The sequence below is a fragment of the Triticum urartu genome, chromosome 3A (assembly GCF_056163025.1).
Source record: "Triticum urartu cultivar PI428250 chromosome 3A, HENAU_Tu73, whole genome shotgun sequence".
Classification (NCBI taxonomy): domain Eukaryota; kingdom Viridiplantae; phylum Streptophyta; class Magnoliopsida; order Poales; family Poaceae; genus Triticum; species Triticum urartu.
In genome coordinates this window covers 405853044-405864834 of record NC_141875.1, presented here as the reverse complement: position 1 = coordinate 405864834, position 11791 = coordinate 405853044, and the positions used below count along the sequence as shown (strand labels likewise).

Genomic DNA, 11791 nt, shown 5'->3' with positions numbered 1-11791 from the left:
GCCTAAGAACATCTCCAACAGCCGCTCAACGAGCGACGCGCTAAAATTTAGTTTACAGCGCGCTGATCGTCTGCTTTGGCGCGGCGGGAGCGCTGGCTTCAGCGGCCGCGGTAAACTTAGCGTGCGCGCGTAGCTCTAGCAGACGCGCGCGCTCTCGCACAAAATCTTTAGACTACGGTGCATAGATATTAAACGATACATAGTTCATAGCATAGATAAAAAACGATATAAAGATATTTTACATAGTTCTAGCATAGATGGATAAAAAGAACTACGGTGCAACTACATAATTAAACTACAGTGCAACTAGATAAAAAACTACGGTGCAACTAGAACTACTCCGAGTCGTCCTCATCATCACCCTCGCTGGTGTTGTCCGAGGGAGAGATCCATACGTCATCCCAACAATCATCGTCTGACGAGAAGAACGACTTCCTACCGGCGTTAATGAGATCGCACTGCGATATGGCCGGTCACTAGTGCCTTCCGCCGATGCATGTCCGCCCGCTCTGCGCGGCGCCTTGCCATCCTCTCTGCCCAGAAGGCGCGCTCGTTGGCGATGTCCTCTGGGTGGTGCTAGCGCTACTCCACCATGGCTCGCTCGTCCTCCTTGGCGATGAGGAGGCGGCGCTGCCGCCGACGGTGCTCCGCACGATCCAGGTCCGTGATAAGATGAGGAGGAGGGGCGACGGCCTGCGCTTGCTTGCGCGTGTAGACGTCGCGGAAGTTCATCTATGAGCAAGGCCTCTCTAGGCGCCACGCCGCCGCATCGTACGCGCGGGCGACCTCGTGCGGGGTCTCGAACGTGTCGAGGCCGAGCCGGACGTCGCCGGACCAGATCTCAGTGTAGTAGGCGCCAAAGGGGCGGACGCCGCGGTAGCCCGAAGATCCTCGGCGGCGTGGCGGCATGTTGGCGCAGTGGCAGCGGGGCCGGGAAGCGGCGAGAGCGCGCGTGGCAGTGCAGATAGGGATGGGGGGCCGCGTGGCGAGCGCCGCAATTTATAGGCGCGCCCAAAGCGGTGCGCCAATTCTAGCGCGTGACTGCCCACTTTCTCCCCCGCGCGCTAGTTTCCCGCCTTCGCTGGAGCGCGCGAAAACGTTCTGCGCGTGCTATAGTGCCAGTTTATCCCGCGCGCACGTCTTTTGATACCGCTGTTGAAAATGCTCTAAGGTTGTGCTGATCACATGGGTGCAGCGTATACGTAGGATAGCTCACAGGAGATATTAAGAGATTAGGGTTGAGATTACGGAAGTTGTTATAAGTCAGCTAGCAACCTTAAGGCCTCTTTGGTTTTTTTGCGGGTATGTCGGGATAAGTAACCCCAGCGTAGTGGCGGAGCTTGGAACCATTTATTGAGCAGTCTGAGACTCTGGGTGGGCTAAATAGAACTAGGCCCTATTTGTTTGGACTTTTGCTTATGTTTTTGTAGTTTTTTTCATTTTGGCCAAAAAGCCATAAAAGCTTCTAGTGCTTTTGCAGCTTTTTCATTTTGACCAAAAAGCCATAAAAGCTTTTTTATGGCTTTTTGATCAAAATAAAAAAGCTACAAAAGCAGAAGCAAAAGCCCAAACAAATAAGGTCTAAATAGCCTATGGGCTGATGCTTCAAGGTCTAGAAGTAAAGAAAATAATGTATAAATGTCAAAATACTGGGTGGGCCACAACTCATTCGGCCTTGGTGAAGCTCTGCCAGTGCCCCAACGAATGTTTTGGTTTGCTACATATCCCTTGCCCCAGCGAACTTTTTGGCCCAGCCTTTTCCGATCCTCCAGGCCGAAATCCTATTTCGCTGTAGAACAAAAAAGAAAATTTAGTCGCATGACAAAAAATACTTCTAAAAATGACTAAGAATGTTCTAAAAATCAGAAAAGCATGGCTAAATACAAAAGAAAGTTGCCATGCGATATAACATAAATTCGCCAAAGATGTTTACCGAAAACACGCGTACAAGAACTTTTTACTTTCCATTTTACTGTGAACAAACAAAAAAATTGCCATGTGAAAGAAAACAAACCAAGTACTCCATCTGTTCCATATAGCTGTCGCTGATTTGTAATACATCAGCGACAACTAATACGGAATGGAGGGAGTAATTTGCAAACAAAAATCCCATGCTTTGGAAACCCGTGAAAGAATGTGAAAAATGACATGAGAATATATGAAATAGTATTGAAACATTACAAAAATGGCGTGTGAAAAAAGATACAATTAAAAAATTGCCATGATTTGGAGAAAAAAATCTTTTGGGTTACATAACAACAATTTTTAGATTAATGCACTGAAAAAATATTTACCATGTACTGGATTTTTTTTAAAATGCCATGCTACATAAATTGAAATTGCCATGGTCTAAAATGATAAAAATGTCATGGTATAAAGTAATGCCATGCTACAAAAAATATCAACAAAACATCACACAAAAATTGAATGGTGCACAAAAAGTGCCATGCTACAAAATAAACTACCGTTGCCTAACTAACAATGAACATGGTATGTATAGTGAAAGTATCATGGCCTAATGAATAAAAATGCCATGGTATAAAAAAAAGCTTTCCATTCTACCGAAAAAATAGTCTAACATGGTGAAAATAATAAGCTTGCCATGCTGTAAGTAAAGAAATTGCCATGATCTAAAGAATATTTTTTCCATGGTACAAGTCAGGGGGATGACCCCGGGTAGGCATCGGAGCCCGGATCAAGCCCAAGCACATTTTGGAAACATTGGGCCAGTTGGCGCCCCTCAGTCCGGCTAGCACTCCATCCGGCCTCTCCGCGCGGGCCGGTTGGATGCGGCAACCCGGCCGGCTGGCAGCGGGTCAGCGGTTGTCCCATCCATCTATACGACAAGACAGGTCTCCATGTCGGCGAAGCGTGGCTACAATGCGACCACCTCACAGACCCAGGCGATCGGCGCCCGCGTGGCTCGCCACTGTAGACCCACGATGTCGATCGCCCCGTGATGCAGGGGGCGAAGCCCTATAGTGTCGCACCTCCCACGGGACCCGCACCCGTCGGAGCCGGCAGCCGACGGGCCCACGGCCGGCTCCAGACGATGACACCAGGGCCCCGCGCTCATGTAACTTTACCATTGTATCCCTGGGGCGGTCTATAAGACCCCCTGGAGCCTTCCATGCAAAGCATCTTGGTGGACTCAAAAGCCATTGCACACACACACACACACTCACACGAGAGGCAAAGAATGGAGAGCTAGCTCCTTCCTCCTCAACCATACATCTCCAAGAGCACCATTATAGTCCTTGTGCATCTCATACCATTTCGGCAGAACTAGGGGTGTCACCTCTCTGGAGGGCCCCGAATCTGGGTATGTCTGGTGTCACCCACTTGCGTGCACTGACCTCGCTTCCGGAGCCCACCAGCGTCCTCACGCAACCCCCCACCTTTTGCCATCTCATGGCATCTGCCGTGATTCCACCACAATAGTTGGCGCCAACCATGTGGCTACTCGCAGCGTCGCCCGGAGTCAAGTTCCGGATGAGGCCCCTGACTTCGGCGAGCGCATCATGCACGGTTTGGTCTGCACGTTTGCTACTTCTTGAGATTGCGCCTGCATGGCAGTTTTCGCAGCGGGTCACTGCATCGTGGCACCGCGCCAGGCTCAACCGCATGCATAATGGCAGCATGAACGTACGTGATCGTGCGCCGGCCCCAAACACTGGTAACACGCGTGGAGGGACACGGGTAGAGCGCGAGGAGGGACATGAGAGCAGAGCGTGCGTGGCAGTACGCGAGCAGAGCATGCCGCAGCCGCCTCAACCACTTGCAACCACACGCATAGAGCAGCTGAACATGCAGGGAATGGTCGTTTACAAGACGACCGACAGTTGCGAGCCAGCGGCATGATGTGAAACTACGTCGTGTTCCCCATCACACGGTGGTCAAACAATCGTTCACTACGCTGCGTAGAGAGCAGCCGTATGCTACTACCTCCATCTTGGTCTATTAGTCCCCTTTATATTCTGTGCCATATTTTGACCTTAAATGTAACTAAGAAAATGTTAATGCATGTTATAAAAAATAATATAATTGGAATCTATGTTCAAATACGAATCCAATGATATAATATTTGACGACATGCATTCGTATTTTATTAGTTAAATCTCTAGTCAAAATTTGGCATAAAAATACAAAGATGACTTATAAACCAGGACAGGGGTAGTAGGTAATTAAATCACAAACTTTTTTATTAACATATATGTTCGTGTCATTTCATCCTCCCCTCGCACGTCTTCTCACCTTGCTGCCGCAGACGGCTTCGGGCGCAAGCTTGAGCAGCGCGCAGGAGCGTTCTTTTGGCCAAACGGTGGCTCGAAGTGGTGCCAATGAATCGTCGGTGAGCCCATTCCCGTGCAACCGTGCAGGTTCCCGCACATAGCTGCGCCAGCTTCCCGCCCAACTCGGCGAAATCCCCCAAAATCCCAATGCTTACCGGCCTGCTATATAAACACTCACGGACGGCGAGTCCTGCGCCACATTTTCCCCTCCCTCCATGTAGCTTATCTCGTCTACTTCTCCCACAATCACCAATGGCACCGGTCCGTCGTCGTCGCTCAGCCACTCCGCCGTCATCAGAGGACAGCTCCATCTGGGAGGCTACACCGCGGCGGCGGTGCAATCCCCGGTGTAGTATAGTGCGTGTGGCGTCCCTGTTGGATGTGCGCGCAGCACCCATCGCACGCTCCGCGGCCGCTGCCCGTTGGCATCTATTGCTGGTCTCCTTCGCCGCCGCCCCACCATCTACCGCCGTGGCCGCCACACCACCGTCGGAAGCCATGGCCATCGCCCGCTCCGCCATCGCGGCCCGAAGGCGGGAGGTGGCGATCATGGCCGCCGCCCCATTGTCGGCCATCGTGGCCATCACCCGCTCGACCATCGCGGCCCGAAGGCGGGAGGTGGCGTTCGTGGCCGCCACCCCACCGTCGGCCGCCAGCCCACCGTTGACCGTCAGGGTCATCACCCGCTCCGCCACCGCCACTTGAAGGCGGGAGGTGGAGGTGGAGCCCCGCACGTGCGTCAGCGACCTTGCACGCTACATCGAGTTCCCGCGGGAGGAGGAGGAGCACCTCGTCGAGCACGCAAAGAGTCTTACAGCCGCTATGGCCGCAGCACACGCCGCCACAGAGGCAAGGAATGAGGAGATCTACAAGGAGTCCCGCCGCTTCGAGAAGGGTCGTCTGGAACGGCAGAGGGCGTTCGAGATGAGCGTCGCTAAAGGTGCAGCAACAGCAGGCACCGGATTCCAGTTGTCCAGCTCGTCGGTAGGCTCCTCCTCCTCTCCCTCTTACTAAGCATGCTCGACAGAGGAGAAGCTGCTAGAAGTAGTACAAAGCCCCTCCGTAGTAGTATTTAGGGGCTATTTTGTTCAGTTCATCTGACTATAAATGTGGTTGAACTGTACAACACACTTAAAATTAGCTAGTATATATAGTTGAACTAGCTATTTCGGTACGTGGTTGGCAACAATTGGGGAAAGTTTGGTCGGTTCAGCTGTCGAGTTGAACTATCTATATAAAGAATGACTGCTTAATCTATGAATGAAATCTATGCTTACTGAATTTTAGTTGCAAAAAATTGATAGTGCTTGATACGTCCATTTTGCATCATGTTTACCTACTACTATTTATATTGTTTTTATGCATAATAATGCTTTTTGGAGTAATTCTAATGTCTTTTCTCTCATAATATGCAAGGTTCACACAAAGAGGGAGAATACCGGCAGTTGGAAATCTGGACCTGAGAAAGCTATGTCAGGCTACCTATTCTACACAACTCCAAATGAGCTGAAACTTTACAGAGATTTTTTATGGAATATATAATAAATATTTGAGCAAATAAGTACCAGAGGGGGCCCACCAGGTGGGCACAACCCACCTGGGTGCGCCAGGGAGCCCAGGCGTGCCCTGGTGGGTTGTGCCCTCCTCGGCCCACTTCTGGTATATAAGTCATTTTGACCAAGAAAAAAAAATATAAGGAGAGGACTTTCGGGATGAAGAGCCGCCATTTCGAGGCGGAACTTGGGTAGGAGCACTTTTGCCCTTCGGCGGAGCGATTCCGCCGGGGGAATTTCCCTCATTATGCAAGTATAAAGAAAAATCTCTGAATGCTAGAATGAAATGTGATCCTAAGTTTGCTACTACACCTATCTTTATTGATAATAAGGATTATGAATTCTCTGTCGACCCAGAGTTAATTACTTTGGTTGAATCTGATCCTTTCCATGGTTATGAAACTAAAACTTTTGTGGCACATCTTACTAAGTTGAATGACATAGCCACCCTTTTTACTCATGATGAGAAAACTCGCTATTACTTTATTCTCAAATTATTTCCATTCACATTAAAGGGTGATGCTAAAGCTTGGTACAATACTCTTGCTCCTGGTTGTGTGCGTAGTCCCCAGGATATGATTTATTACTTCTCTAAAAAATATGTCCCTGCTCATAAGAAACAAGCTGCCTTACAGGAAATATTTAACTTTGTGCAAATTAAAGAAGAGAGACTCCCACAAGTTTGGGGGAGGCTTTGCCAATTACTTCATGCTTTTCCTGACCGTCCTCTTAAGAATAATGAAATACTTGATATCTTCTATAATGGACTAAGCGATGCTTCTAGGGATTTCCTAGATAGTTGTGGTGGTTGTGTTTTTAGGGAATGAAGTGTTGGACAAGTTGAGGAATTATTGAATAACATATTGAAAAATTATGATGATTGGACTCTTCCTGAACCACCGCCTAAACCCACTCCGAAGAACAGGGGTATATTATATCTCAGTCCTGAAGATATGCAAGATGCAAAGAAATCTATGAAGGAAAAATGTATGAAAGCTGAGAATGTTAAAAATTTACCCCCTATTGAAGAAATACATGGGCTTAATACACCACCACATCCTAAGGTGGTAGAGGTAAATTATCTTTTGAATTTCAATGATAATGATAATCCTCACAATATGCATCCTAGCCAATGCATGTATGAGTTTGAAAATTATATTAGAAAACAAGATCACTTCAATGCAAATGTTACGAAACAATTGAAATACAATTCTGATATGATTGCTCGCTTGAGTGACTACTTATTTAGAATATCAAATGATGTTAGAGGCGTTGGAAAGCATGCTTCTATGATTCAAACTCAGTTAGAACAAGTTGCTAAATCTCAAAGAGAATTGCTTGATGAAATGAATAATAATATGCATGACTTTGCTGTTAGAGTTGCAACTAAAGGAGGTAAAATGACTCAGGGACCACTTCATCTGAGGCACACCCAAAAAGAATTGAACAAGATTCACAAAGAGCTAACACTAGTGCACCTAGTCCTTCTAGAAAGAAAAGAAAAAGAAAAATGATAGGACTTTGCATGCTCCTTGTAGAGAAACCTCCTGATAATGATAATGAAACTTCTATCTCTGATGTTGAAACTCAGTCTGGTAATGAACATTCACCTAGTGATACTGAAAAAGATAATGCTGATGTTCATGAAGACTCTCTACCAGATAATAAATAACCAAACAATTATGTTGAGATAGAACCACCTGTTGATTTAGATAACCCACAACCTAAGAATAAAAGGTATGATAAAAGAGACTTCATTGCTAGAAAACACGGTAAAGAAAGAGAACCGTGGATTCAAAAACCTATGCCTTTTCCACCTAAGTCAACTAAAAAGAATGATGATGAAGAATTTGAACGCTTTGCTAAAATGTTGAGGCCGGTCTTTTTGCGTACTTGCTTGACTGATATCTTGAAAATGCCTCCTTAAGCAAAGTATATGAAAGACATCATCACCAATAAGAGAAAAACACCGGAAGCTAAAATCTCCACTATGCTTGCTAATTATACTTTTAAAGATGGAGTACCTAAAAAACTTGGAGATCCGGGAATACCAACTATACCTTGCTCTATCAAAAAGAATTATGTGAAAACTGCTTTGTGTGATAGGAGCTAGTGTTAGTGTTATGCCTTTCTCTTTATATAAAAGACTTGATTTGATAAACTCACACCTACTAAAATATCTTTGCAAATGGCTGACAAATCAACTGCCATACCTATCGGTATTTGTGAGGATGTGCCCGTTGTTGTCGCTAATGTTACTATTTTGACTGACTTTGTTATACTTGAGATGCCCGAGGACGACAACATGTCGATTATACTTGGTAGACCCTTCTTGAATACTGCAGGGGCTGTTATTGATGGCAATAAAAGCAAGATCACTTTTCATATCAATGGTAATGAGCATAGGGTGCACTTTCCGAAGAAACAATTCCAAGTGAATGGTATTAATGTCATTGAAAAATCTCCAACAATCACTATTGGAAGTTTTCAAATGCCTCTACCTACTGTCAAAAAGAAATATGAAATGCTTATTGTTGGGGAAATTCATATCCCCATTGAAGTAACTTAGTGATTTATGTAAGTTCTTCGGTTTCATGCTAATCGAAAGTGGTTGTTAATAAGACTTGATCAACCTTATTAATGGATCATTTTTGAGCAGTATGAAGTTGATGAATTTAGTAAGCACTACCTTCTGTCCCTACTTTTTATTTTCTGTTTTATTAGTTAAATAAAATAAAATGCCATGTTTTGTTTGTTTTCTGAATTTCTCGTGCAATAAAAAAATGACCCAAAAAAAAAGTTCTCAAAATGCCCTGAAAATTTAATACGAATTTTTCTGAATATTTATGAATTTTTGGTGCAAATAATATCACAGAGAGGTGCACCAGGTGGGCACAACCCACCTGGGCACGCCAGGACCCCAGGCGCGCCCTGGTGGGTTGTGGTCCCCACGTGGGGCCCCTCACTTATCTCTTCATACCACATCATCACTTACCTCCAGAAAAAAATCTCCATTGCTCTCTCTCCCGTGTTCTTGTTCTCAAACCCGCGGATTTCGATCTCTTTGCTCGAAGCTCCATTTTCAAAACTATTTCGGGGGATTGTTGCTTGGTATGTGACTCCACTGTTTGTCAAATTAGTTTTTGTTTTAGTGGTTTATATTTTGAATAATTAGCTACTCTTGGTGCTACTGTAGATGAGCTTGCATGTTGAATTCTTAGTTTTCTATGTAGTTTGAATGCTTGCTATGGCCTCTATGCATCCCTATGAGTACTTGCTATCAATTAATAAAGTTTTGTTGACAAATTTTTGTCACCCAATTTTTTTTTCAGAAAATTGTACGTGGACATGATGAACCTATTTGGAAGGAGTTCTTCGAGGAGGAGATCCTCGGGGGCATCTTCTAGTGACAGTTCTACTCGCCGGTCATATGTTGAACCAAGTGAAAGTTCTACTCGAGATGTCGCCACCAAAACATGCTTATGTCCTTGTGATGAGTATATGGTGCGTGTGGGTATTAAAGAGGAATTTGAGCAATATGTTCACAATGCCGGTCTCGGTCCCTACCTTTCAGGTAAGTGCAAACAACGCCACCTTCTCACTGAATCATTTGTCAAAGGATTTAAATTCCTCCCCCGTGAGTCTAGGGTGTCGTTTATGCTTTATGATAATCCATTTACCATCTCACTAGAAAAATTTTCTTACCACTGCAAACTCCCGTTCTGGGGTTCGCTTGACGAACCGCCAAGGGCTGACTATCAAACATTCTTGACTAGTCTTTGCTACGGTGAGACAAGGGGAGTGACACAAGGTAGAATAAAGAGCATTCATTTTCCCGCAATTCAGTACTTTGCATTATTTAACGGGAAATGTATAGTAGGCAAGCAGGATTGTAGTACACATTGTGCTCCAGACCCGAGCCTCATACTGTCAGATTGCGGGTTCCGGCAAACCCTTGTGAGGTTCGAACTCTAGAGTGCACACAAAGGACTCTCTCTCCCTAGTTCGCTCGCTCAACGATCTCACGACCTAGCTCGACGAACCCAAAGAACACGAGACACTGCCGTTTCTACTGGTTCGGGCCACCTTGCGGTGTAATACCCAACTCTAGTGTGGTGGTGGTGAATTGCGTCGCGGGCTAAGGATGAACTAGTACAATGGATGAACAACCACAGGAGGAGAGGTGTTCTTGAGCTCGGTGAGCTGCTGGGTGTGAAGATGGGATGGATCCAATCCAGGATGAGTCGATCCCTCCCTATGGTGGTGACTATTCCTATTTATAGAGGCCCTGGTCCTCTTCCCAAATGTTAGGCAGGAAGGGATCCCACAATGGCCAAGTTTGAAGGGAGACAACTAGTACAAGCTATCCTGACAAAAGGTGGTCTTCCCCTGCCAAAGGCTCTGGTGGCGACGCTGCTGTGGGCTCCGCAATGACCTCCGTCCTGCTGGTCTTGGTCTCGTTGCACCGATATGGAAACCTTTGCCTGATGCCTCAGGACTCCTCCCCTGCACCTGCCACTTTTGCATGAAAGAGGAAACTGGTACACTGCGCCCGCTGGCGCCCGCCTGGCCTTGGTCGTCATGGCTCACGTCACGTGAACCTCGCGAGGTACCCCTTGCATAGAGATCTCCGCTCCTCGGGAGCCAGCCTAGTGAGGCTGCCCCCATGGAGGTCTTGGTGTCATCCGCCTCGCGAGCCTTGGCCCATCGCGAGGGTCTTGAGTGGTTGCTGCTGAAGATGGGCCGTACCAGGCCGTTGGTGGAGCCACGCACAAGCCCGCAGGCAGGCAAGTCGGGGCACCCCCGGTCCTAGAACGCCGACAGTAGCTCCCGGACTCAAGGCGCGCTCGGGCTTGGCTTCGAGGCGAAGCCAAAGGGCAAGTGCGTAGTGCCGCGGGCCCCAACCGCCTCCGGCCTTGATTGATGTGTGGCGATTGACGGGACGTGGGCGTCTCCGCTTCCCCATGCTGCCTTGGCAACTGTTCGACTTGACGAGACCCTGCTATAGGCAGAAGAAAAACCATTAGTACATGTGATCATGGAGGCCGGCGGTTGGCCTCCCTCTGACTATAAATGAGGAGAGGGGCGGAGCCCCCATTGCTCATGTCCTCCTCCACTCCGTCTGCTTTTTCTTCTTCCTCTTTGCCCCGTCGTCTTGCTACGACACCCATGGCGCCGATAAGAAGATTCTTCGCTGCTAAGAAAGTAAAAAAACCCCGTGAAGAGCAGGGGCCACTTCCGCTGAAGAAGAGGTTAGCTCACTCCCGTGACGTCATCGCGAGGCAGGAGGTGATGAGGCCTTGGTACGAGCGGCCTCCACCAGGCTACCGCTGCCCTTGTATGCCCAGGCACAAGGCTCTGGAGGAGGAGGCAGCGGCCCACGCCACTCATGCCACGGCCGCGATGGCCGGGCCGTGGTGGCACGCGCCGCTGGCCCATGAACTCATGCCGAGGGCTCCTCGTGTGAGCTTGTGGTGTGGGCGGCGATGCCACCGCGCACATGGATCAGATTCCCGTAGTTCTTTGCCGAAGATATGCCGCCGAGGGGGCTGCTCGAGCTGTGGTTGCAACATGCCGAGTGCGGCACCCCGGCAACGGGAGCGGAGGTCGAGGTCGCCTCCCCGGGCGAGATCTTCATGACCCGTGGATGGGGCGAGGTCGCCCGCGCCTGCAGCGTAGAGGGGGCCCTCGCCATCCATTTCGAGTACGACGGCGCCTCCATGCTGTTCTTCAAGGTCTTCGACGAGGAAGGCCGCCGCGTGGAGTGCTGCCCTGTAGGGGGGCGCCAGGACGGCGCAGCGGCAGGCGCTGGGCCCGCCCTTGGCCCTGCTGACAGCTCCTCCAGCAGCAGCGACGACGCCTGGGAGTCCAGCGACTCTCATAAGCCTGACGAGACTCTGGAGACGAGCGACGATAGCTACGTGCCCCCGAGCTCTTGCCGTGCCT

General features: G+C 48.3%; 1 pseudogene; it reads right to left on the bottom strand.

The window, feature by feature from the left end:
• Positions 1-335: 335 nt before the first annotated feature.
• LOC147979867 (uncharacterized) lies at positions 336-909 on the bottom strand (annotated as a pseudogene).
• Positions 910-11791: the final 10882 nt, after the last annotated feature.